Source organism: Stomoxys calcitrans, chromosome 1 (genome assembly GCF_963082655.1).
Source record: "Stomoxys calcitrans chromosome 1, idStoCalc2.1, whole genome shotgun sequence".
Classification (NCBI taxonomy): Eukaryota; Metazoa; Arthropoda; class Insecta; order Diptera; family Muscidae; genus Stomoxys; species Stomoxys calcitrans.
In genome coordinates this window covers 190,019,158-190,046,046 of record NC_081552.1, presented here as the reverse complement: position 1 = coordinate 190,046,046, position 26,889 = coordinate 190,019,158, and the positions used below count along the sequence as shown (strand labels likewise).

The following is a 26,889-nucleotide window of genomic DNA, read 5'->3' as shown; positions in this document are numbered from 1 at the left end:
AAAGTTTTTCAAAAAAAAAAAAAAACCACATACAATTCAAAAAAAATTCATTAAATCTTTATTTGAATCGATAATGCGTCCAATGTATGAAGATTATTTCATGCAAATGTTGACCATGAGTGCGCTTAATCTTTCCAACATTTCGGTAGGTTTCTTACGAATAACTGCTTCAATGTTGTCTTCCGATGCGTCAATAAAGCAGGCTTGTCTGTATAGACATGAGCTTTAACATATCCCCACTAAAAGGCGTTAAATCGCACGATCTAGGTGGCTAGTTGACAGGTCCCGAACGTGAAATGAAATGTTCATCGAACTCGCCTCTCAATAAGTCCATATGTGGCACCGTCTTGTTGAAACTACATGTCATACAAATCAAGTTCTTACATTTTTGGCAAAAAAAGTTGGATATCATCTCACGGTAGCGCTCACCATGCACAGTTACGTTACGATTTGCATCACCTTTCAAGAAGTACGGTCCAATGATGCCACCAGCCCATAAACCACTGGTGGCATTGGTAGCTCTTGCAATGCTTCTGGCTGATCTTCACTCCAAAAATGACAATTCTACTTCGCCGCTGAACACAATTTTTCGATAAAAAAAGTGGATCTTCGACCAACTTTCCAAGAGCCCATTGACCAAAAATTGTGCGTTGCGGTAGGTCGTTGGGCTTCAAATTATAGAACAAACTGAAGATGTTTAACAGTGAAACAAAACATGAAACGTGCGTGAACTGTTTAAATCAGTGTTGTCAATAAGATAATAGCTAAAAAATCACCCTTTACATAATACGCTAAAAATTAATCTATACTATGAAATAGGAAAGAATTTACCCTACAAGGAATGTAGGATATTGAAAGTACCCTCAAAATTCTACTATTGAGCCCAAACATCGGAAGGCCTCGGAAGTCCACTGAGCTGAAAAATTTCAGGTTTTGTTCCGAACGTCTTCCACCAGCAACTTGAAGTTTGAAGACAGCTTCTCTGAATCGTGTGTCATATACAGTGGCCGACAAAAGAGTACGTGCGACGGCTGTTTTAGCTACTGGTCGCTTTCAACAGCACAATTGAAATTTGTTTATTTATAAATCCTTTCGGGAGATCGGTTTATATGGGAGCTGTATCAGGCTGTATCCAATTCGAACAATATTTGGAACGTTTGTTAGGGATATAGATACAGTGACTGTGCCAAATTTCACCAAAATCGGATCAGAATTACGTCCTCTAGAGGCTTAAGAAGTAAAATCGGAAGTTCGGTTAATATGGGAGCTATATCAAGTTTAGGACCGATTCGAACCGTACTTGGTACACTAAATGTCATGGAAGACGTAGACGGTAATAATTGCGCCCTCTTGAGGATAAAGAAGTAAATTCTGGAGATCGGTTTATATGGGAGCTCTATTTAAATATGGACCGATATGGTCCATTCATGACCTACTCTAATAGGAAGTTTTTGTGCAAAAATTTAAGCGCCTTCGAAAGTTAGCGTGCTTTCCACAAACAGGCAGTCAGACGGACGGACATGGCTAGATCGACTTGAAATGTCAAGACGATAAGGAATATATATTCTTTATGAGGTGTCAAAAACGGAATAGTGATGTTAGTATACCCCATAGTATAGTGGAGGGTATAAAAACAAAAATATTTTTCCGTATCACCCATTTACAATCTCAATAGGAAGTATTAGTGCAAAATTTCAAGCGCCTAACTTTACTCCTTCGAAAGTTAGCGTGCTTTCCACAGCAGACAGACGCACGCTCACGAGACGAAAATTTTACTCACGCACGACTCACGAGAAAATCACGACTCACAAGGCAATCACAACTCACGGGGCACAGACGAGTCACGATTAAACAAATATTTTTCTATGAAGAGAGTAATATTTTTTTCCATGCGTCTCAAATCATACAGCATTCGTTCGATTTGAGAGCATGCGAAAAATTTAGTTTTTCGTTATTTTTTGTTATGAGCATGACTTCACTTACTCACGCACGAAGAATTTAAATTTAATCACGGTCACGCACAATCGCGTGATTAGATATGAATCTCACTCACGAATCACGTGACACTACGACTCACGAGCATACCTATATCTGGTAAAAAATAATAATTAGAAAAAAATTCATGAAAAATAATTCGATCCTGCCAGGAGTCGAACCTGGAATCTTCTGATCCGTAGTCAGACGCGTTATCCATTGCGCCACAGGACCACTTAGCGTTGCCTACGCCAAATTACAATTTTGTTCGTAGAGCTTTGACTGTAACATGAGACTAAAAATAAAAAGCTATCGAAAGCTTTGTGTGGGGAAAATAAGGCAATATATCAAAGAGACTAATTGTGGTGGTAACTTATTCATTCATTTCCACATGTGTGTGAACTTCTTACACAGGGCGGGTTATAAATTTTATGATCATAATTTTCTGTGGAACAGCTTTGCCAAATACAAATTGGAAAAAATAATATGTGACACCAATTTCAATGGGTTTTGGTGGTAAGTTGCTAGTAAACCAGGTAAAAAAAGTCATTGATCATTCACTATTGTCAGCATACGAGTTGATTTATTAGGTTGGGTCGCCAAAACTACATATGGAGCAATATTATGATAAAAAATATAATTATCTGAAAAATAAATTAAAATAAAAATTTTTAATTGGTGAAAGTAGTTTTACAGAAATTTCCAGATATAAATTTAAGAAATTATTTTTTTCCTAAACACTTTTAAGGAAATCAAAAATATTTGCACAAATATCCTATTACGAAAATATTTTCAAGAAAAATCTTATTTAGACGAGATTTTTCATAAAATTTAAAAGTAAAAGCACATTTTTCAATATTTGTAGAAAAATTATTCGATCTGGACTATATTCGGCAAAATTGTCGACGTATATATTTACATATATTACAATTCACCTTTTTAAATGACATTGCAGTGGGCATTGACCACCCACTGAAATTGCAGTGGGTGGTCAATGCCCCCATAAATAGCCTGAGATCGTATTTTCTAAGCCCTAAGATAAACGACGTTTTTTTTGTCCTATAAAAAAATTCTGCCACTGGGGCATTAGAAATCCTATAATACCACTATTAGACTATTCACTGCTAGCAAAGTCATAGTAAAAAGCGTCTACATACTCAGCTCGCTCTGGGGTGGGCTCACGGAATACGTAGAATGGCTAATTGTTAGACATTTGTTCCCAATTTTTGCCTAGCACGTCAGCCGGCCTATTTCAACGCACCCCCTGATGCGAGGGTCCATAATCCGGATATACCATTTGCATCTCTCTACAAGTCCACCTTACAAAACCCGATGTCAGAGCATATAGCATCGCCAGACTTTACAGCTAAATTGGGATATTGCATTAAAAACAAATAAAATGTCAAAATTGCTGCAGAAGTTTTCCGTTTTTGCTATGCGAGCTTAACTGCTGTTCTCATATGCCTTGAAATAAAAGATTCTATAATAACTTAAAATGCATGTAACCCCCAAACTATTTAACTTAGTAAGATAGTTACTCCCTCAACGTCATATGTTATACCCTCCACCATAGACAGCGAATATACGATCTAGTCATTCCGTTTGTAACACATTGAATTTTTGATCTTACAACTGACAAAGTATATATTTCTTAATCGGTTTAACATTCTGCGTCGATCTAGACCAGTTCCTCCGTCTGCAACAATCATGAAAGCTTTCGAACGAATGAAGCTATACCATTGAAAGTTTGATAAGATACGGCATCTAGAATTATGTCTTTGGGGATTGTAAATGGTTCATGTTTAAATATTGTGTTCACGCACAAAACGTTGCATTAGGAACTCAGTTGCGTTGAACATCTCGCCAACCGAACGGCGACACTTTTTGAAGCGACTCTGTCGTTCTTTATGCTTCTTCTAGTTCTTTGTTGAATTTTTTTTTTTTTTTTTTTTAACTACTCTTTATTGTGTTTGTGAGCGAGTGAACGTGGATTAAATGCGGAAAAAGAAGAAATAAAATAAAAGACTTGAAACGTTAACTCTTCAGGCGTGTTTTACTTTGTATCCTGCAATCTACTCTTGCCTCAAGGGCTGCCAAAATTATTCCCGTTACCCAGGGACTGTTCCAGAATCCTCCATGCCTGAAGTTTTTGGCGGTAGACATCCAGGTGGTCTGCAACGGTGGCGTTGCGGTGACCATCCTGTGTGTTGGTGAGTGTCCCAACACATAGCTATCATAAAATGGATCTAGATGGATTTGCTCTTTTAATGGATCCTTAAAGAGCTTAGTTATTATTGGACTTATTCACCAATTGGACTTAAATTTAACACAAAGTATTTCATTATGCTGTCGAACCTCCATGGTAAGTAAAATTGGAATGCATACATGACATGCTGTGTTATAGATCTCAAGTAAACTGATCCCCTAGAGGGGGATCTACTTTTTATCCATGTAGGTCGTAGGAGATTGTAAATGGGCCCAATCATATGACATAGCCACCATATAAACCGAAGCAATTCTTATCCATTTTGGCTGCAATTTTGCATGCCGGTTTCTGATTCCAACATATACAACATTTATGACCATAATTGGTCCATAGCACGATTTGACTTCTTGAACCCCAATAAGGGCGCAATTTTAATCCGATCCAAAGGCTTTGGGTCGACGCACTCCGAGTTAAGGGCGTGGGCGATGAATGCACATGCAACACGGTGGAACAGCGAAATGGTCGGGTCCTATGGGGGTATCCAAATCATGAGAAGGCGAGGCTATTACTGAAAGGAAGTATGGGGGAGGTCAGTATAGCTATTGGTATCATGAAATCACTTATGTAAAATCGGTGCGGCAAGTGATAGCATGTTTAGGGCATGCGGGGAAGATGATGAAACGTTTGAACATTTCCTTTGTCATCGCCCGGCTTTTGCATCTAACAGATACCGGCACTTAGGTGGGGACACTATACCAGACATGAACCAACTTAGGGGATGGTGGCATAGACAACAATTAAGGATTTTGTAAGTAGCACGGAATTCCTAACTTAGATTTTCTTTTTCGAGGTTACTTTTTTTGTATTTAGAGCGCATAACATGCCGATTACTGGCTTAGATCTATGTCCATAGGACTAAGACTGGGAATAAAAACCCTCCCTTGACCGTCGCAGATCTCTCAATGAGATAACGTGTTCCATGCGCCAGGCCACTGGGATAGGTAATGTTGTTGTTGTCGTAGCAGTGTGTTGTACACTAAGGCGGCAGCCCTTGCCAATGAAAGAATCCATCGGGTGAATCCGGTGCGAACGACCGGCTGCCATGGGATTGGAGATAGGTAATAGCCTATACATTGCAGATCATCTGCAATCTGTGGGTATGAGTCTCACATCTCGCTAGCCATTTCTTCGGGATAAGGCTCAAATTGCAACCGACGACATGTGGTCACAAATTGGCGACTATGATGCCCTAAGATTTTGTCCAGAATCTTAATTTGACAAGTTCTGCAGTTGGCCGGAACATCGTAACCTTCATGACAGGTCAGGGTCTGATTGGAAAGTATGCTGATTGAGTTAAAGTAGCAAATTACGATTTTTGCCGAAGTTCTGAGAACGTCGAGGAAGAGGAAACTTTTGGAACATTTGGTGTGCGTATGTCGTTCAACGGCACGCCGTTTTCACTGAACTTTAAACAATGAGGACCTTTTCATTGAAGCTAAAACATGAATAGGACAATACTCAATAATATTGGATAAGTCTCCCTAGCATTCGTAAGTGGAATTTTCAGGTTTTTCATAACTTAAAATGCTTATGCCTCCTCAATTTGATGTCAAATAATGCGCGAACATAGACGAATTCATAAATACTCTAATGTGAGCTGTAGGCCGGTCAGACGGATGAATATGGTCCACGATGGTGTTGAAAATGGTTATCTAACTAATAATAAAAACGCGTGCATCAGTGGTGTGGTACCCGTATGAAAAACTGACCATTGTATGAAAAACTGACCTTTGTATGAAAAACTGACCATTTCAGGTCAGAGTCTAATTGGAAAACATGCTGAACAAGTTAAAGTAGCAAATTACGATTTTCGCAGAAGCTCTGAGAACGTCGAGGAAGAGAAACCTTTTGGAACATCTGGTGTGCGTGGAAACCTTTTCAATAGACAAATTCAAAAATACTCTAATGTGAGCTGTAGGGAGCTCAGACGGATAAATATGATCCTCCAAATTATTAAAAGTGATTATCTAACCAATAAAAAGCGCGTCCACCAGTGGTGTGGTACCTGTGTCCTGATTTGTATCAAAAACTGCCAATTTCTTTTCTTAAAAACTCATTTAAATAAACAAAAGGGGAGCTTTTGTGTGTAACATTCGATTGGTTATTCAGCTCGACTATATCAAATATATGAACTCCTAATAACTTCAAAACCTTCCAAGAGAGTGAAAAAAATCGTATCCATTCCGCCCTAGTGCCAAAATTCCCAATCTACATTCTGGAGTTGTCTCCAGAAGCTATTTCTCATGTCTCATGCAAGCTGTTTCTTCGGAATAAGGCTCAATTCGCAACGGACGACATTTGGTCACAAATTTGGGACTATAACGTCCAAATATTTTGGCAAGAATTAAATTTGACAAGTTCTACAATAATGAAAACGCGTCCACCAGTGATATGGTACCTGTGTCCCGATTTGTCTGAAAACTGACAATTTCTTTTCTTCAAAATTCATTTAAATAATTCCGCCTTATATGTGTAACATTCGATTGGTTATTCAGCTCGACTATAACAAATATATGAACACCTAAAAACTTCAAAGCCTTCCAAGAGAGTGAAAAAAATCTTATCCATTCTGCCCTAGTGCATAAATTCCCAATCTGCATTCTGGAGTTGTCTATTCGATTTCTGGCCGGGGTGGGGCTTTAGGTCAACATGCATACAATACAAGTAACTCTAAATTGAACATGTATTCATCCATGGTACAACAATAGTCATTTGTTATATGGATTGAAATATTTATCATAAACGTTTGGTTCTTTTTCAATCGAGCATTTATTTGACAAGTTTTTCCAAAGAGTTTACAAGGCTATCAACCAAACATGACAGTAATTATTCATAAAAATATATCAAAAACATGACATAGTTCCATGTCAAAAGATTTTTGTAACTTTTAAAATTAATTTACATGAATTGCACAATTTGTTATGGTTTAAATTATAAGAGGGCATTAAGATTTTGTTTGCTATTTACAATGCAAGAATATTTGAATGATAGAAAACTCAAAGCTTTTATGTAAGCAAAAATTGTTTCTAAAGACGTAACCTGACAAATATTGGTCATATTTGTGAAGGAAGTATTTGCAGTCGGCCAATTTTTATGTCCTCAATATTCACGGCCCCCCTCTACTTTTTGTTTTCGGTAAATGACGTCTTTTATAAGAGAACATTGGTGTTCAAAGTCCCATCCAATGTCATACCCAACTAACGGATCTTTGCCTTAACAGTAACTTTACCGAAAAAACGGAGTAAAGAAACGACTTTATTTTTAAGGAGGTGCAGACATTTTAAGTTATTCGGAAAAGTTCGAAATAAGGAAAATGGGATGCGAAAATGTATCCCCGATCAGTGCTATGAAGATTGGCCCGAGCAATCTTGCTCAACTCCGAACCAAACTCAGACTCCGGCTCGAAACATCAACTCCGCAGCCCTGTCCCCCATACAAGAAAAGGATAAGCTGGTGACTCAAGGGGGATGTACTAATACGATACATCATTCAAATATAGGAATGGACTAATTCGATTCTTCACCCAGATGTAGATGGCTTACCATAATGGAAAAGGAGGACAAGTACTCCACCTTCATAACTCCTATAAAGGTGGAGATCATCACAGATTAGATGGCCATAGATGAGTTAGTGCATTCCTTAAAAATGTTAGACGTTTGATTTTTGTTCACACACAAACATTTTAATTTTTTATGCCATTTCAAATAAAACGGATTATCGTTTTTAATACCATAACCAATTTTTTTCGCACGCACAGTGCCATTAATTATAAAGTCAATTAAGCGATAATGGTCTTCTATGGAGTTTAGTTTTCAGAATTCCATGTGACATTTAGAGCTGCGCATGCCAACTGGCGACATACGCATAAGTAAGCGTTTCTCGTGTAAGTGAAAGGCTGCCCGCACGACTAGCAAAATTGCCTTCAAAATTTGAATAAAAACTGAACGCATTTTTATGCAGCAGCAGCCTAAACTGGTTTAAGTTCATTTAAATGGATTGCTATCGCTGTATGTATATTGGCCACTTGTAACAAATTGCCAACCAAAAGGTCGTTTCAAAGCCGGTGCATGCGGATACGCATATTTGAAGTTGACATTTGATATGCTGGGGTGACACCAATTTGGTGTTAGTATGAATTTATGAGACTAAAACTCTTGATAGCCAATTCTTAATAATTTATCTTCAGGCAGTCAATTGTAAAAATCGCATTTCGCAAATATTTTGAGTCAAAAACATAATTTTCGTTATGCTCTCTTTAAGTTAAAATTTTCGGCGTAATGTTTTATGTAAAGCAATTTTGAAAGTTCACCTTTGGCACATATAATGTTCCAAATTTTTAGGATTCTGCCCGCATTATAAACACAAGACCCTATTCTCTCCTCCAATCTTGTTGTACTATGTACTGCCTGCTGGAAAGGTGTCAGCAATCAAAATTGTATTCCTGGTAATAACCTTTCCCTCTTTTTTCCTAATTCACGCCCCTACTACTGATGCCTTTGTAGTCTCCCCAGACAACAGCTCAACACTTTAGACCCTATCCTACATAAAAGCTTTCAACGCTACCTGACTATTATTAAGTATGCCGAGATCTTACCAGGCAGTGGTCCTTGACAACACTATCCAATAATCCGAAGATCTCTCTACTGCAAATGTGAAGAGAGAACATGACAAAAGGCTGGGACAAATATTGTGGAGCGTTGGGCAGGTTCAAAAAAGAAGAACGAAGAGGAGTTCCTGGGCGAAATTCTGCTGAGAATTGGAGCATACTAGTGAAGCATCTAGGTTGTGCAAGGAGTTGTCTAAGGTTCTTAGAAGCCAAGCTCTATAAGGAGGGAGGATAAAACTTACACCGAGAGCAACTAGGAGATGGTAGAACTATTGATGACGTCGCACTTTCCAGACAGCCAGGCGATCAAGATATCGCATTTACGGAAGATCTCATCCGTGAAATTGTCAACAAGAAGAGGATATTGTAGGCGATTCGCACTTTCAACCCTGTGGGAGCGAAGAGCGCCATCTCCTCCATGCCGGAGTTTACGCTCAACACATTTCTCATAGCTCATCTAAATAGTATAGCATCTAAGGTTCTTAGAAAGCCATGCTCTCTGAGGAGGGAGGATGAAACTTACACCGAGAGCCGAGATGGTGCCGGAGTTAACGCTCAACACATTTCTCATAGCTCATCTCAATAGTACCCTCAGTGATCTTTCCAGATCTCGTTGATCATTGAAACTTGCCTCGGATCGTAGCAGCACGACGTCGGCGGCATATGCGATTAGTTTCGCGCCATTCCTCCAAAGATCAAATAGGACTTCGTTTATCTCAAGGGTCCAGAGAACCGTCTGAAACACCCCTCCTTGAGGCGTTCCCTTTGTTACCCAACTTATGACCGCACTATCTCTAAGTCCGAGTTGATAATATCTCCGCGTAGCATACAATCTCTCCACAAGGAGTTACTCTGTTGGATCCCCATTGCGATCCTGGGCGGCGACTATCGACTCTACATTCACGTTGTAAAATACCCCTCAATATTCAGAAAGTCTGCCATCGTATTCTTTCAGTTGGAAAGACGTTACATAGGAAGGTATTATCCCGACGCTTCTGCAGAAGTCTTTTTGAGTTACTCTGCCAAGACTGAAACAGATTTTCAGAGAAAACCAGGCATTGTCCTAAATACCGAGGGCATGGATAGAGTTTTTGTCCAAAGCAGAACGACAAAGGTTTACAGACCCATTAAAGTGAAAGAAGGACTGCCGCCGGAGAACTTAAGTGGGGCACAACACCCATACCGCATGGATAGGTCGGTGAAGACGGCCCACCATTAAGTGGTACGAGGAGTCAAGACGTCTCTCCAACTTAATGAATACGCAATACCAGATTTCCTGGATATTGAGGGGGCATTAAAAAACGTGGATGTAGGGTCAATATTTGCCCTCCTGAATCTCACTGACCCACATTGAATAAATTCCGGTGGACGGATTTTACGCGGTACGATTATCAACTCGGCAGTTAAAAAGGTAATGCACAGTGGGATTAGAAAAAATTAGTGCAAATTAGTCTGCCAATTATGAAAGAATACAGATATCTTCAATGATCACAAATTGTCCGTAGCCACTACATGACCAAATGGAAAGCCTCCTTGGCCTCACATCAGTGGTCGTAGCGATTTGTCAAGCCACAATATCCAGAAGCATTTGTCAGCAAGGGACTTGAGAACGTTGTTTCTACTTTTGTGTACGGTGATGGAAAGTAAAGTAATTGTAGTCCTATGCAGCCTTCGAAATACATGCTGATGCTTAGCGAATGGAAATTGTCCAACGAGAGGATCGGGAGGAGTAATCCCTCATGCGTCTTGGCTACTGATGAGAGAAGGGAGATCGGTCTGTTCGACACCCCGAAGTTCGTGTCCTTTGCAGGTTTTAGTAGCGAGATCACAATACCCATCTTCCAAACATAGGATACTTTAATAGTGTTCAGACAGGCTGAGGACAGTTGTTAGGTACTCAACTCCAGGCAAATCCAGATTCTTCAGGATCAGTGTAGAGGTTCCGTCTGGGACCAGCACATTGCTCGACTTGGCGTCGCGGATGACATTCGTAGCTTCGTGCACGGTTATTTGTGATGGCTATCCAGCGGCACGGAGATCACGGATACGGCGAATGGCTCCCCTTCTAACCTTGTCTAAGGAAAACACCTCACAAGTATCGCCAGCATTTTTTATTTAAAAAAAAATTTCCCAAGCAAGCAAATAAGAAACCAACCAAAAAAAAGATCACCTGCTTTTCTGCAAATTTTCACTGGAAGTCGTTCGCGTACTTTTGCTTGCAAATTTTTTAAAGAAAGTAGAATAGCTCTTACTCTCCTGCAAATTTTTACTGGAAAAGTACGCGAACAGACCTTTTGACGACCAAAAACACTACTTCAAGTGTGGAAACACCGAATGACGCTCGGTTTTAAGCGTCAAAGTTGAACATTTTTTAACTTTTACGCGCTGCTTTTGTGGAATTGGTATGCAGGGTGGCATTTTTGCAACGCAACGCTCAACGCGTTCATTCTGTTTTGGCATTTACAAAGAGAGATGTCGATGTTTAGTTCTGCAGAGTGGATTCCACATCCAGACCGCTAGTCTTCCTTGATCAATTTGTAAATGTTTTTAAATGACCAAACTTTATTCGTCCCTTTGGCCACTACTCCGTCAAGGTGGGTACAAGTACACATTAAGTAGTCAATCTGCAGCTCGGCTATAGCGCGCAGGTGCGCACGCACGCACCTGGTAGATTAAGTTAACCAACTCTCAACTTTGAACGCGTTTCAGAGCGCAAAATATATGATTTGAATATGCTTACTGTTCAAAATTGTTTTTCAGTTCGTAAATTAGAGAAATACTTTTATTAAAATCATATTAAACCACATCATTGCCCATTTCCATTGAAATTAATTTTGGAAAGACGCATGGTATGTAACTCAACCCAAAGAACGCAAGAGGGCGCTTCTGATTGCTTAAGCCCGCATAACTCGTGCTTGTGCACGTAACTCCAGTTTAAACCTCTGTCTTAACATCATTGCCAATTTCCATTGAAATTAACTTTGGAAAGACGCATGGTATGTAACTCAACCCAAAGAACGCGAGAGGGCGCTTCTGATTGCTTAAGCCCGCATAAGTGCTCCGCGTGGTACGTAACTCCAGCTTAAACCTCTGTCTTAACCTCTCAACACTAGAAAGACCAAGTTTGTTTATAAATTTTTTGCTTTATTCACTAAATGACTGATATGATGTTTTCGTGGAAAACTTTTAAAATTTAAAATTGTTGTTTTAAAACCTACTAAATCCATAAAAAAGTAAGTTATATTATTTAAAAACAAAATTAATTCAAAATAGCTTCAACCGGGCATTTTGACCTGCTTGGTCTTTCTAGTGTTAAACGCTCTCAGCTCTCTATAGGCCTTTCATAACTCCTTGTTACCTGCGATGCCTAGACTTTTGTTAGATAAACCTTTCAAATTTTTAAACTTGCGTCTTGAAAACCGAATTGGCTTATCTCCCTCTTTATTCGAGACAACTATGTATATTTTTCTACTTATGCGCCGTTAATAAGAGAAAAATTTTTATTTTTTCGACAATTTTTATCATAATAAAATTTTTTATTAAAAAAAATTATATGAGATAACAAAAAACCGGGTTTACTCTTAAGCTATTTGCGATCCTGCCAGGAGTCGAACCTGGAATCTTCTGATCCGTAGTCAGACGCGTTATCCATTGCGCCACAGGACCGTTTGGGTGGCAAGCGCCTCGTTTAAGTCTCACCCACAGCCATACACATAATATTTCCACCCTCTTGTTCTTTGGCAAAACGACATATTCCGTTGTAAGTGTTTGAGTGTGTGGCCATGTGACATTTTCTATATTTGGAGAGAACCATAACTGAGAACAACTGTTAATAACATGTTTACCACTACTGCTGCCACTGTAAACTGTTAACTGGAAATGTTATGATGAAATGTTCATTTGGTTGAAAGCTTTTTATGTGAAACAAATTGAAACTCAAACGTTATAGAATATAATATCTCTTGGAATTTGTTTTGAGGAACGAATTATAAAATGCTTTTTGATGGACTTTATAAGGAAAGGCGGTGTGAGTTACAATATTAATCGCTATTTGGATAGGGGAACACCATTTCTAAGAAATTTTCCATATGGCGACAACAACGCACTTTACAGGGCGCACCTTCGATTTCGCTGAAATTTGGTGTGTAAATGTGGGTTGACCCCAAAAACATGAATCAGAAGTCCGTTTTTGGGACAAAAACCCCTGGGCCCCCCGAGGGGCCAAAAACTCACCTTGGAGGAAAGTGAACCAACCTAGGCAATATGGGTATCAAATGAAAAGTATTGTCGGGTATGACAGAAGTTTAGTATGTAGAATAAAATAATGCCCTTCAATTAAATTCAGTTTGTATAAATTTTTAGCAAACTCCATGGTGGTGGGTTCCCAAGATTCGGCCCGGCCGAACTTAGCACGCTTTTACTTGCTTTTTCTTACATTTAGTCTCAATATACAAGACCATGTGTCTTCTTTTTCTTTTTAAGACATAAATTAAAACTCATTGGTGGTCGAGATCTCTGCAGATTTTTGTAATTGATAATCCATAAAAAATATACCCAAGCCAAGTGGAGCATGTTGAATGCTAAGAAATTAATGGACCCATATGCAGATGTTTATACGATTGGGTAACTAGTCTTCATGACCCATATGCACTATACGTTTTTTAGCAAGGGAAATTATACTAAAATTACCACCCAAAGAAAACAGTGTACAAAAATTACTTTTCCAATTGTAAAGGGAACTAAAACTATAGTTTAAGTAATAGTACCTTTAATATACTTAAATTACACCCAAAGAAATTAGTCTGCTGATATTAAAAAAAAATGGTAACGTTTCGAATGAATGCCTACACAATTTTCCAACTTCTAAAAAACAATTAAGGCATTTGCTATATACTATTAACTAGCTGAACCCGGCCCGCACCGATATCTACAAATTATATAGCCTGTTGCCCCTTTCAGATATGCCTTCCAATATGCCTACTTGAGGGTTTTTGGGCCGGTGCACCCCTAGGTAACAGAACTCAATATTTATTATGAAATTAGTACTCTACACCCAAATACCTTTCATTTGAGTTCCATATTATCCCGATAGGTCCACTTTAATTTTTGTGTGGAGTAAAGGGGAGAGTCCGTCCATTTACGATATCAGCAAATCCCATATATAAATCCTATAGATATCAACAAATCCTATAGCTTATTACTCCTTTCGGACCATATTCGTAATCTAGTCCCTAATTCCTTTTATTAGAGTCCCATATTATCATTATCATCCAATATGGTTTTTCCTTAAGATTGCAATTGCAAATTTGCCCATGAACATTTCATTAAGGAACAGGGGCAAACTTCTCACATATCAATGAGTGCTGTCCAATCCAAGTTTGAGCTCAATGATAGGGGCCATTCTTTTATAGTTGAGTCCGAACGTCGTGCCGCAGTGCGACACCTCCCTAAGCGAAAGTGTACTAAAACTGTACTTTCTTAGTTTTTGGGAAAGGGTAGTTTTAGCACCCTTTACCAAAGGAAGGGTTACTAAAACTACCCTTTCCTAAGGAAAGGGGTACCAAAGCTATCCTTTTCTAAAGGAAGTATTACTAAAACTACCCTTTCATAACGGAAGGGTTACTAAAACTACAATTTCCCAAAGGAAGGGTTACCCTTTCCTAAAGGAAGAGGTACAAAAACTACCCTTTCCCAAATGAAGGGGTACTAAAATTTCCTTTTCTAAAGAAAGGGGAACTAAAGCTACCTTTTCCTAAAGGAAGGCGTACTGAAACTACCCTTTCTTTAAGGAAGGGGTACTAAAACTACCCTTTCCCAAATGAAGAGGTACTAAAACTATCCTTTCCTAAAGCAAGAGGTGCTAAAACCACCCATTCCTAAAGGAAGGGGTACTCAAAACTACCCTTTCCTAAAGGAAGTGGTACTACATCTAACCTTTCCAAGGAAAAGTAAACTAACAATACCCTTTCCTACGGATTACTAAAACTACCCTTTTCTACGGATTACTAAAACTACCCTTTTATAAAGGAAGGTGTACTAAAACTACCCTTTCCTTAAAGAAGGGGTACTAAAACTACCCTTTTCCAAATGAAGGGGTACTAAAACTACCCTTTCCTAAAGGAAGGGGAACTAAAAATACCCCTTCCTAAATAAAGGCGTACTGAAAATACCCTTTCTTTAAGGAAGGGGTACTAAAACTACCCTTTCCCAAATGAAGGGGTACTAAAACTATCCTTTCCTAAAGCAAGAGGTGCGAAAACCACCCATTCCTAAAGGAAGGGGTACTCAAAACTACCCTTTCCTAAAGGAAGTGGTACTACATCTAACCTTTCCAAGGAAAAGTAAACTAACAATACCCTTTCCTACGGATTACTAAAACTACCCTTTTCTACGGATTACTAAAACTACCCTTTTATAAAGGAAGGTGTACTAAAACTACCCTTTCCTAAAGGAAGGGGAACTAAAAATACCCCTTCCTAAATAAAGGCGTACTGAAAATACCCTTTCTTTAAGGAAGGGGTACTTAAACTATCCTTTCCTAAAGCAAGGCGTACTAAAGCTTACCCTTTCCTAACTGAAGGGGTACTAAAACTACCCTTTCCTAAAGGAAGGAGTTCTAAACCTACCCTTTCCTAAAGGAAGGGGTACTAAAACTACCCTTTCCTAAGGGAAAGGGAAATATATAGCCTTTCTTAAGGAAAAGGGTACTACCTGCGTTGTCAACGGGAAAGAAAACTTAATATACTCTCTCCTTATGGAAATGGAAATCAATTTACTTTTTCCTAAGGATACCTTAATAACTTTTTCCTAAGAAAACTGCTAGTAAAAATACCTTTCCATGGGATAAATGGTATTAAAACTATCCATTCTTAAGGGAAGGGGTACTAAAACTACCCTTTCTTAAAGGAAGGAGTACTAAAACCACCCAATCCGAAAGGAAGTGGTACTAAAACGACTAAAGAAAACGGGAAAAAAACTAGCGTTTCCTAAGGGAAATGGTACTAAAACTACGCTTTCCTAGGGGAAAGGGTACTAAAACTACGCTTTCCTAAGTGAAAGCGAAAAAAAACTACCCTCAACTTAGGAAAGGGATACTTGAAATATCCTTTCCTAATAGAAAGGGCACTAAAACTATCCTTTTATAAGAGAAGGATTACTAAAACTACCCTTTCTTAGGGGAAAGGGTACTAACTTCGTTTCCTACAAAAGGGAAGTTTTTTCTAATGGGAAAGGCTACTTAATTTACTCTTTCCCTAAAAAAATGATTCCTAATTTACTCTTTTCTAAGGAAAAGGATACTAAAATTACTTTGTTCTTAGGGCAAGGATACTAAAATTACTTTTTCCTAACAACGCTGTAAGTAAAAATACCCTCTCCTAAGATAAATGGTACTAAAACTATCCACTCCTTAGGGAAATGGTACTAGAACTAGGTAAAGGGTACTAAAACTAACCTTTTCTAAAGGAATGGGTATTAAAACTACCCTTTGCTAAAGGAATGGTATTAAAACTACCCTTTGCTAAAGGAATGGTATTAAAACTACCCTTTGCTAAAGGAATGGGTACTAAATCTACCCTTTCCAGAGGAAAAGGGTACTAAAACAACTCTTTTCTTAGGGAAAGGGTACTTAAAATACCATTTCCTAAGGGATACTTCAAGTATCCTTTCTTATGGAAAGAGAAATAAAACTACCCTTACTGAAGGTAAGAAATATTCCAAATATCCTTTCTTATGGAATGGGTTCTAAAACTACGTTTCCCTAGGGAAATGTGATTTTAAATTTGCTTTTTCCTAAGGAAAAGGATACTAAAATTACTTTTTCTTAGGAAAAGCATACTAAAATTACTTTTTCCTAAAAAACTGCTATTATTGTAAAACCACCATTTTTTAAGAGAAAGGTTACTCAAACTACCATTTCCTAAGGGAAATTGTACTAGAACAATTACCTAAAGAAAAGGGGACCTAGGGATACCCTTTCCTTGGGTAAAGGGTGTTATAACTACCCTTTTCTTAGGTAAAGTGTACTAGAACTACCCTTTCCTAAGGGAAAGGGTACAAGGACAACCCTCTCCTAAGGGAAAACTTACTAAAACTAACCTTATCCGATCTTAAGAGAAAGTGTACTAGAACTGCCCTGTTTTGAGGAAAAAGGCACTTCTTAAGAGAATAGGTACTAGTACTATCCTATTATTATTCCTATTAAGGAAAAGGTTACTAGTTCTACCCTTTCTTAAGAGAAGGGTACTGGAACTAACTTTTCTTAAGGAAAATAGTTCTAACACTACCCTTCCTTAAGGCAAAGGGTGAAGAGCTGCCCTTTCCTAAGGAGAGGGCACTAGAATTCCTTCTTCCTAAGGGAAAGAGTACTTGAACTACCCTTTCCTAGGGGAAAGGTACTACAAATTCACTTTCCTTAGGGAAAAACTAGCATTTCCAAAGAAAAGGGGTACTAAAACTTCCCTTTCAGGAGGGAAGCGGTACTTAAACAACACTTTCCTCAACTAATTAGTAGTTAAACTATCCTTTCCAAAGTGCACTAAGACTACGCTTTCCTAAGATAAAGAGTATTAAAACTAACCGTTCCTGAGGGAAAGAGTGCTAAAATTACTCTTTCCTAAAAAGGCCAGCAAAAATACCCTTTCTTAAGGTAAATGGTACTAAAACTTACCTTTCTAGAATTACCCTTTCCAAAGAGAAACAGTAAAACAACAATTTGTTTTTAAAGTGAAAGGGTACCTTAACCACCCTTTCCTAAAAAAATGGTACTAAAACTAACTTTGTGAAATGTAAACAACAAAGGGAAATGGTTCTTCAAAATAAAACCACAATCGAATAAGATTACCGTCATTGATCTTTCATTCCACACGCATTACCACTAACCTATTTCATGTCTGTGACCCACTCTATTGTCCATTGATATGCACAAGTGTAATCAATTGATCTATTGACATGAGACGCGTGAACAAACCACCAACGGCGTTTTGATATCTCACCACTAATCTGATCTGAACAATGGCTGGTGGTGGCTGGTAGCAGTCTCAATTTTCACCATCGCTTGTCACGCTGGGGCTGGGTGCTAGGGGAGGCTCGCTACTAAATAAAACTATTTAATTGATATTCTAAAGTGGTTTGTTGTTATTGCCTTCCCCAACACACATGCGCCACCATTTAGACAAAGTGTAACGACAACAATTAAAATGCGTGCATGATACTGACAGCTAGAGTGAATGTGACTGGAAGTTGTCTGTGGTGGCGTTGAACATTTTACAGACGATAGCAATCAGTCTACATAGTTTATGGCTTTTAAATTTTTATGTTAAACAACATACAATTATTTCTTAATTAAATTAAGAAGCTATGGAAAATGTATTGAAGTGATCTAGAAACGAGTTCTCGGTTCATGATTTGATTAAAAAAAATATATATTTAATTTGATAGGTATCTTTTATAAAAATAAGACAAAAACTGGATTCGATCCTGCCAGGAGTCGAACCTGGAATCTTCTGATCCGTAGTCAGACGCGTTATCCATTGCGCCACAGGACCGTGCTGGGGAAGGGGTTTCACGAATGACATTTTGTCTTATAATTGTATAATATTCTAATATTATCCACTGATAATGTGATAAATTATAACTGATAACAAATGGGGCACAAATTGAGGCTTGTAAGAGCTCAGAAGTCAAATCGGGAGATCGATTTATATGGGAGCTATATCATATTCTTAACCCAATTGGACCGTACTTAGCACAGTTGTTGGCTAATCAGCCAAATCGGAAAAAAATTGCGACATCCAGGGACTCATAGGTTTATATGGCAGCTATACCCAATTCTGAACCAATATGGCGCATTTGTAATCCCCAACGACTTACATCTGTGCAAAAATACAAGCGGCTAGCTTTACGCGTTCTAGCTTTATCGTGATTTCGACAGACTAAAGAACGGCGTTTTGGTCAACCAGCCGGAAGCAGAACTTAGTCCCTGGGTCGTTAATAAAAACACCCAGATCTGCCCTGTCCTCTAGCTTTGATCCATTCGTGTAGCATGAACTACCAGCTGGCAGGTTCGGTTTAAAGGCAGGTTAAGTTCGAATATGGACTATATCGGACTATATCTTGATATAGACCGATCTTCCGATTTAAGGTTTTAGCCCCATTAAAGCTACATTTATGATCAGATTTCGCTGAAATTTGGCACAACGTTTGGCGGTAGGCTCCTCGACATTTGTACTGAGTATGGTTAAAATCGGGCTACATTTAGATATAGCAGTAAACTGATCTCCCGATTTTGGGTCTTGGGCCCATAAACACAAGGACCTACGTTAGGCTTTCTGAAATCTGTTTCCTATATGGTTCAGATTGGTCTATATTTGGATATAGCTCTAAGGTCTTCAGCCCATAAAATACGTATTTACTACCAGATTTCGCTGAAATTTGGCACATGTACCTATGTCAAGCTTTCTGAAATCCGTTCCCTTTATGGATCAGATTGGTCTATATTTCGACCTAGCTCCCATAAAGACCAATCTCCCGAATTTAGTCTTTGGACCACAAAAGCAGCGTTCGTTACCCGATTTCGATGAAATTTTGCACTATGTATTAGACCCTTCAACATCCGTGTTCAATATGGACCCCCATCGGCCTATATTGCGACATAGCTGCCATATGGACCGATCTAAGGTTTTGAGCCCTTAAAAGGCTCATTTATTACCCGATTTTACTGAAATTTGGCATAAGGCTGCCGACATATAACATATACCCCGAGGGTATACAAAGTTCGGCTCGGCAGAACTTTATGCCTTTTTACGTGTTCGCTACCAACTCGCCCCGGCAGCCGAGTTGGTATCGTGTTTGGATTACCAGTGGGTCTTGGGTTCGATTTCCGCTAGAAGCCTTGGTCTGTCGCTACTGTGGTATCACAATGGACCTAAAATTTTCTAATCGAGTCTGTAAAGGACTGCCACTCTTACCTAACCTACGTGTTCAGAATCCCTTGCTTTACTGGGGAAGCTTTATTGCATGTTCTTAAAAGATACAACGTAAGAATGACAATAGAATTTTCATAGCTATGATTGATGACATTATACAAAATCTTGTTGTCTAGACTATGCCGGAGGGCAGCAGCCACTTTCAGCCTGATCATCATACTACAAGCATATTGCATCGAGGTTCCATCACATATTCTGTTTTAATGACAGACACCATTCATGAGTAAATGGTTTCGAACAGATGTTTAATGCAATTGTGGACGCAATAAGAGTTATCCATTGCTCTAGGAGACCAGCCATCAGCATCATCATCATCAATTACACAGTTGCAACAATGTCCCCAGACTGTATTTGAAAGTCATTGGTGGCGCAAGCCACTTAAAAAGCATAAACATCTACTTTTTTAATAAAAAGTCCTCACCGCATAAAAAACCCAAATAAAACTTTAATGAGTATCGTAAATTTTAGTAAAAATTGTCATCATGGCAGCGTAAGTTTCAAATGCATCGAAAAAGCGCAAGTGGACCTCAAACCGCATTCAAACACAAACAAATGGCGCCTGTTTAAAAACAATATCTAAAATTTTCATTAGACAACAATTGGACAATGGTATAAAATTTACGATTTTTTGAAAAATGAAAAAAAAGCATGAAAGAGTTAATAATGTCTAAGTAGGCTAAAGTCGACTATATGATACTCTATACTATATTTGGTATTTAAGAAAGGAAATGATAATCCATTGGACCAAAGAAAGGGTTTTCAGATCTTGAACTGTACACCCTAAACTTTATGCAAATACAAGTATATGCATTCATTGCTTTAAGAATCTCTGCGATTGATTACAATTTAGAATAGATCGTAGAGACACAGATGATGCGGAAAGCAGCGGACGCACACGAATGTCGTGTTTAACGCAGATGCCTGCCATCACCGCCCAAACCTGCGAGGCCCAAGGGTGAATACAATGCGTCTACCGACGCCCCCACATGTGGTAATCTACACATGAGTACCAATTTGATCCCACGTATTTGGACATTTTCATCTCCTTGGTTGGGGGCGGAGCACTACCTAAAAGTCCTTCCCATCTATGGGTCACGGCACCCGGTTGAAAATGCATCTCCACGCCGAGCTTATGCTCTAAACGCGATTTGGGTGCAAACCACAATTACCACGTTGCTCCCCACTGGGGCCTCACCATTGCCAGACTAGAATCGAAGTTCCAGGGGCTCCTGACACCCGTGGTACTTGATTAAAGTCTCCGGTCAGAGTTTGTAGCCTTAAATGACTGCTATCAGTTGAACCCCAAACAGATCCGGACTGGTCACCTGGAAGAAAGGAATCGCCTTAAGCCGACCTTAAGCCACCATACAAAAGTATGCACCAAAACAACATACATCAGGACGATATACACAAACACAAACAGGACACGGTAGCCCTCACAAGTTACGCCACACATATCCGCTTCAACATGGGACTCACAATCAACGCGGCCACCCTCACGGATGACCGAACACAACCACAAAAGCTACGGGAACAAACGATGGGCAAACGCCGCAGCATCAACATGGGCAAGGCAGGTGCCAGGCCACGTCATGCGCAGCACCAAATCACTCGGTCGCGCCAGTGCAGCAACACCTCGTTATGGATAACTAGCGTATATTCATGCCTCCACTAAGTCTTGTCGGTCTCCTAAGAAATACTTCCCGGGAAAAGGCCCTGCTGAAATCCCACACCGCCTCGCTAATCCCCATCGCGCCTTAATCTCTAATGTCTGCAAAGTACGGGCATTCCGTCAGTATATGCCTTCAGTCCTCAGGTCTCCCACAGTCGCACAGGTCAGTCGCGGACAAATTCCTCTGATGCAAAAATGCATTAAAGGCACCATGTCCCGTCAGTATGAAGCCCAGACTTAGGCCGAAACCAAAGTCCGGGTGGTCTCGTACGAACGTCGCGTAAGTCACCCGACCATTGTCGCTGTTTTCCACCTATCATCAAGACGCTCCAAAAGGAGTGCCTTGAGCCGCCTAACATCACCATCTGCAAGCTCACAAGCGGTGAGCCAATCCTTACGCACTAATGGAATTCCCTTTTTCACACTATACAGAACGGCCATGTAACTCACAAGTAAAATAAGCGGGAGCGCCAAGCAATACCTGTATTGCATCTGTCTTAACAGTCCTGCACACAGACAAGCAAGCCAGCATTGTCACCCTCTGACAAGAGAGGATCTTCTTTCGTCCTAAGACTGTCGCAGCAATTCCGTGCCATACAGACCATAGACCACCATATATGGACCGAACAGCGTGACGACTAAGACCCCAATCGCTTCTCAGAACACGCTTAACCATACCAGCTACTCCTGTCATCTTTTCCTTCACCCGATCCAAATGGACCAGGAAACCCATTCTCTCCGAAACAGTCAGTCTCAGATATTTTCCCAGCGCTACATTCCTGATGCTAGCTCCACCAGATCGAATCGTAGGTGGACGATTCCGCGACAAGATGCCCTGGAGCAATATTGTCACGGTTTTGTCCTCCGCGACGTCACCACCAACACGATCGCTCCATTCGCGCACAATTGCCCATGGCAAGCTCACCGCGAGTTTCCAAAACAAGTCTGGAATCTCGCTCAACCAGGATGAGCAGGTCATCCGCATATGCACTGAATTTGAAGAACTCAGCGAGACGTCCTAGCAGGGGATCCATCATGACGTTTCGTATATATGGAGCACAGGTATAGTCTTCCAGATGCTTCAAGTGTAGCCTTCCAAATGATTTTACACATTTGTCCAGTCATACCGTCAATTCCAGGTGACCTCCCGCTTCTAAGCCGGCAGACACTGTCCACTATCTCGACCCTTTCCAGACTTGGAGGAGGCACGATCATCTCCACACTAGGAGCCTTTTCGTGCTCATCCGCATCGGGAAAGAACGATGCCATTAACACCCTACCACACTCGTTTCAAGAAGTCAACACATTGTCTCCCACTCTAAAACCGCCCAGGTCACCCTGACTGGAACCCTGTTGCCCACCGCGCTAGCACACGCGGTGTAACTTGCCCCATGGATCATCTCTGTTGTCCTGTACAAATCTCCTTAAGTGATATTCCTTGCTCCTAATCAACAGTTGCTTGTTCGTCCCCAAAATGCTAAGGTAGTCGTTTGGTGTGAGACAAGATCCTCAGCATTGGAACTTCTGGCTCTTTGGATTCACTTCCTCAGACGCCTGATGTACCGCCGCATACTTTCCAGCTCACGGGTGCACCACTTGACCTTCCTTGGTTTCGCCTTTCGACATCTGCCAAGGAGCGCATCATTTACCGCGCTCATCCACCCGTCTACTTTAGTAATTTGATCGTCTAAGGTCAGTGCCCTAAAATCATCTAAAGACAATGCTGATGCAGTCTCCTTAAAACTTTTCACATACAAGTCCCAGTTCACGTCTCGATCTTTCCAGCATCTGGATGGTTCCTTCGTTACCCGAGTTCGTCAATCCCTGGAAGCGACCATAATCTCAATCGGATTATGATCACTTGAGCCCCATTCGTCACAAACCCTCCACCTAAACTGGTAAGCAGTGAATGCTGCCCCATTTGCAGCCGTATCGTCAATGTCACTAACGCCTGACGGCCCATCAAAGGAATACTTCTCGCTCGGCATATTCAAAACACCGACGTCATTCAAAGCCAACCATTCGCCGAGCAACTGTCCATGATGACGATTCTCATGACCAAGCGAGTGCCGGGTTATTTTCGAGAACCACATAGGGGAGGTTGCGTTGGCGTCTAAACTTAGGATGAGCGGATTGCTACTTGCGAGTAGTAGCACCGTAACCATGCATCCATGTAAAAGATGCATTACGGCAGGCTTGGCATCTGTGGATTTAAAAAGATGGGTCAGCAGAGGAACACCTCAAGGAGGTGTACTGTCTCCTCTACTTTGGAATATAGCCATTAACAATATATTATTGTCTCTGGAACAAAAACGTGTAAAAGTGGTCGCGTATGCTGATGACGTCCCAATTGCGGTTAGGGGAAAGTTTCCCAGCACTCTAAGAGATATACTTCAGAAAGTTCTACGTGCAACAGCAAAGTGGGCTACCGAAAGTACAAATGCAAATCTGTCCATGAACATTCCATTAAGGAACTGGGGCAAACTTCTCTCAAGTCAATGATAGGGGAACTACTTTTTATAGCCGAGTCCGAACGGCGTGCCGCTGAGCGACACCTCTTTGGGGAGAAGTTTTTACATGGCAAAGAACCTCACAAATGTCGCCGGCATTAGGAGAGGGATAACCACCGTTGAAAATTTTTCTGATGGTTCTGCCAGGGGCTACCGAAAGTGGTCTAGGTATAAATCCGTGCAAGACACAAATAGTTCTTTTCAGCAGGAGATACAAGTTGCCTTCGGTAGAACCTGTCTCCTTGGGTGGAGAGAATGTTCCATTTACAGAAAGCGCATAATATTGGGTTGCCCAAAAAGTAATTGCGGATTTTTCATATAGTCGGCGTTGACAAATTTTTTCACAGCGTGTGACTCTGTAATTGCATTCTTTCTTCTGTCAGTAATCAGCTGTTTAGAAAAAAAGTGTAAAAAAAGTATATTTGATTAAAGTTCATTCTAAGCTTTATTAAAAATGCATTTACTTTCTTTTAAAAAATCCGCAATTACTTTTTGGGCAACCCAATACCTGGGTGTTTTGCTTGACAGGAAATTGAACTTCAAACCCAACATTTTGAAAAGGACGAGAAAGGCCACTCTTGCCCTATACACCTGCCAGAGAGCCGTTGGCAAATGTTGGGGGTTTAGGCAGCGTGTCATGCATTGGGTATATACTGCAGTTGTCAGATCTATAATGCTATATGGTGGTGTGGTCTGGTGGACGGCGTTTCAAAAGTCCACCTACTGCTCAATACTTAACCGGAACCAAAGGATGGCTTGTTTGTGCATCACAGCCGGCACAAATATCTTCTCAGACAGCCAGGCAGTCATTAAATCCTGGAGAACGTGTTTCTGAACAGTTCAAAATTCACCTGTTCTGGGTGCCGGGCCGCAGAGATATCCCTGGTATTTTTAAAGCGGACGAGCTTGCGATACTAGGAACTTTCCTACACATTCCAGGGATACTGAAATCTGTGGGTATGGCTCTAGCGATATGTAAGCTAAGTTTTCAGGACCAGGCCCGAAGGACAAGGAATGATAGATGGTCCCAAAAAGGGGGCTGTGAGCATTACAAGACTATGTGGGCTAACCAAGACTTGAAGACGTCTACCGCTTTGCTGTCATTGGCTAGAACAGACGTCTCTGTCATTTTGTCCGTCATGGCAGGTCACTGTCTAATCGGAAAACATGCAGTCAGACTGAAGGTTGCCAGCTGCGGCGACATTGAAGAAGAAGAGACTATAGAACACCTGCTGTGTGTGTTCCGCACTGGCTGTCGGAAGGAGTTCCATTTTAGGTTCTTATTTCTTTGGAAACTTGTCTAATTTAGCGGATGGTTTAACGGTTGGAACTAGAAGTCATCTTCCTTCTTCTGTTCGTGTGGTATCACAATGGACGAAAACGTCTAAGTGAGTCTGATGGCAGACTGTCATTTAAACCTTGCCTAGCCTACCTTCGCCGCGATTGTGTTACCAACATCTGCTCTGTTCAATATTACCATAGCAGTGGTATAGGGTACACTTATTTATGTTGTCATAATTCACAGCACTCCATCATCAATCAGTCAGTCCGCCACTCAAGTCAGTCAGTCGGCAGACCAGCTAAGAACGATGATTGAGAACTGCAGAAACGCAACATTGCCGCCCATCTCTTAGTCTGGTGGCAAATGCGATTTCAACAAGAAAATATCACTTTCAATAGAACAACAATTTATTCGAATATTTTGCGAAAATTATGATTGATGGTATTTTTTTTAGCTCACTTGTAAATGGCCATATCGAGTGGAATTGGGACAAGAGTCTTGGTTTTTTTTTCTCTGATCCTAAAAAAGATAACAAATTTCATTTACACACCATGGACAACATCAAAAATATTAAATAAATTAAATTTTTATGCTAATCTTAAATCGAGTCTAAACTTAAAATCGATTGCAATTTGAAGCAATGCTTATCGAATAAATTTAATTAAATCTACATGGCCGTTGAAGATCAATTCAAGGTGTTGCACTACAGTAAGGTGGGTGGTTGGAGGTAATAATCACCGAATGTTTGTCAAAAAAAATTTTAATTTGCCTATCGAGAGGGATTTGAACCTGTCAGCTATTCAGAAAAGCCGAAAGACTCCAGGAGATGGCAAGCTAGGGCTCTGAACGTTTATCGGGACAAAGTAAAAATCCTATTTGCGAGGAAATCGAAGGTTGATCGATTTGTACAGTAACGCATCCTCAGCACATTCACTTCGGAATCCGACAAGTACAATGTTTGAGAGTTATCTTGGATAGGAAACCAAACTGGAAATAGAGATGGCAAAATGTGAAAAGAACTATCGACACTATCGATAAGAATGGTGAAAAAACGATCCCTGGGGTGTAATTAGCATTTCGAGAGGGATTTGAACCTGACAACTATTCAGAAAAGCCGAAAGGGTCTAGGAGACAACAAGATCCAGGACTTAAGCTAGGCTCTGAATGTTTATCGGGACAAAACAAAAATTCTATTTGCGAGGAAATCGAAGGTTGGCCGATTTGTGTAGAAACGCTTCCTCAACACATGGACTTCGGAGTCCGTCAGGTCCAATGTTTGAGAGTTATCTTGGATAGGAAATTAAAAATGCCCCCTGGGGTGAAAAAACGCCCCCTGGGGTGTAATTAGCCTTTAGAGAGGGATTTGAACCTGACAACTATTCAGAAAAGCCGAAAGGCTCCAGGAGACAGCTAGATCCAGGACGTAAGCTAGGCGTCTGAACGTTTATCGGTGCACAACAAGAATCCTATTTGCGTGGAAATCGAAGGTTGACCGATTTCAGTAGTAACGTCTCCTCAACACAATGACTTCGGAATCCAGTGCTTGAGAGTTATTTTGGATAGGAAACTAAACTGGAAGTAGAACTGACAAAAT

General features: G+C 40.2%; 1 protein-coding gene and 3 non-coding genes across 4 annotated transcripts in view; 1 reads left to right on the top strand and 3 right to left on the bottom strand.

Annotated features, from left to right (window-relative positions):
• Nucleotides 1-26,889, top strand: part of LOC106083974 (serine-rich adhesin for platelets) — a 307,710-nt gene that overhangs the window by 236,231 nt on the left and 44,590 nt on the right. The gene's annotated exons all lie outside the window — the stretch shown is intronic.
• On the bottom strand, nt 2,136-2,208 carry Trnar-acg (transfer RNA arginine (anticodon ACG)). Its single transcript has one exon. It is a non-coding gene; the product is annotated as a tRNA-Arg (tRNA).
• On the bottom strand, nt 12,440-12,512 carry Trnar-acg (transfer RNA arginine (anticodon ACG)). Its single transcript has one exon. It is a non-coding gene; the product is annotated as a tRNA-Arg (tRNA).
• Trnar-acg (transfer RNA arginine (anticodon ACG)) lies at nt 18,319-18,391 on the bottom strand. The gene has a single exon. It is a non-coding gene; the product is annotated as a tRNA-Arg (tRNA).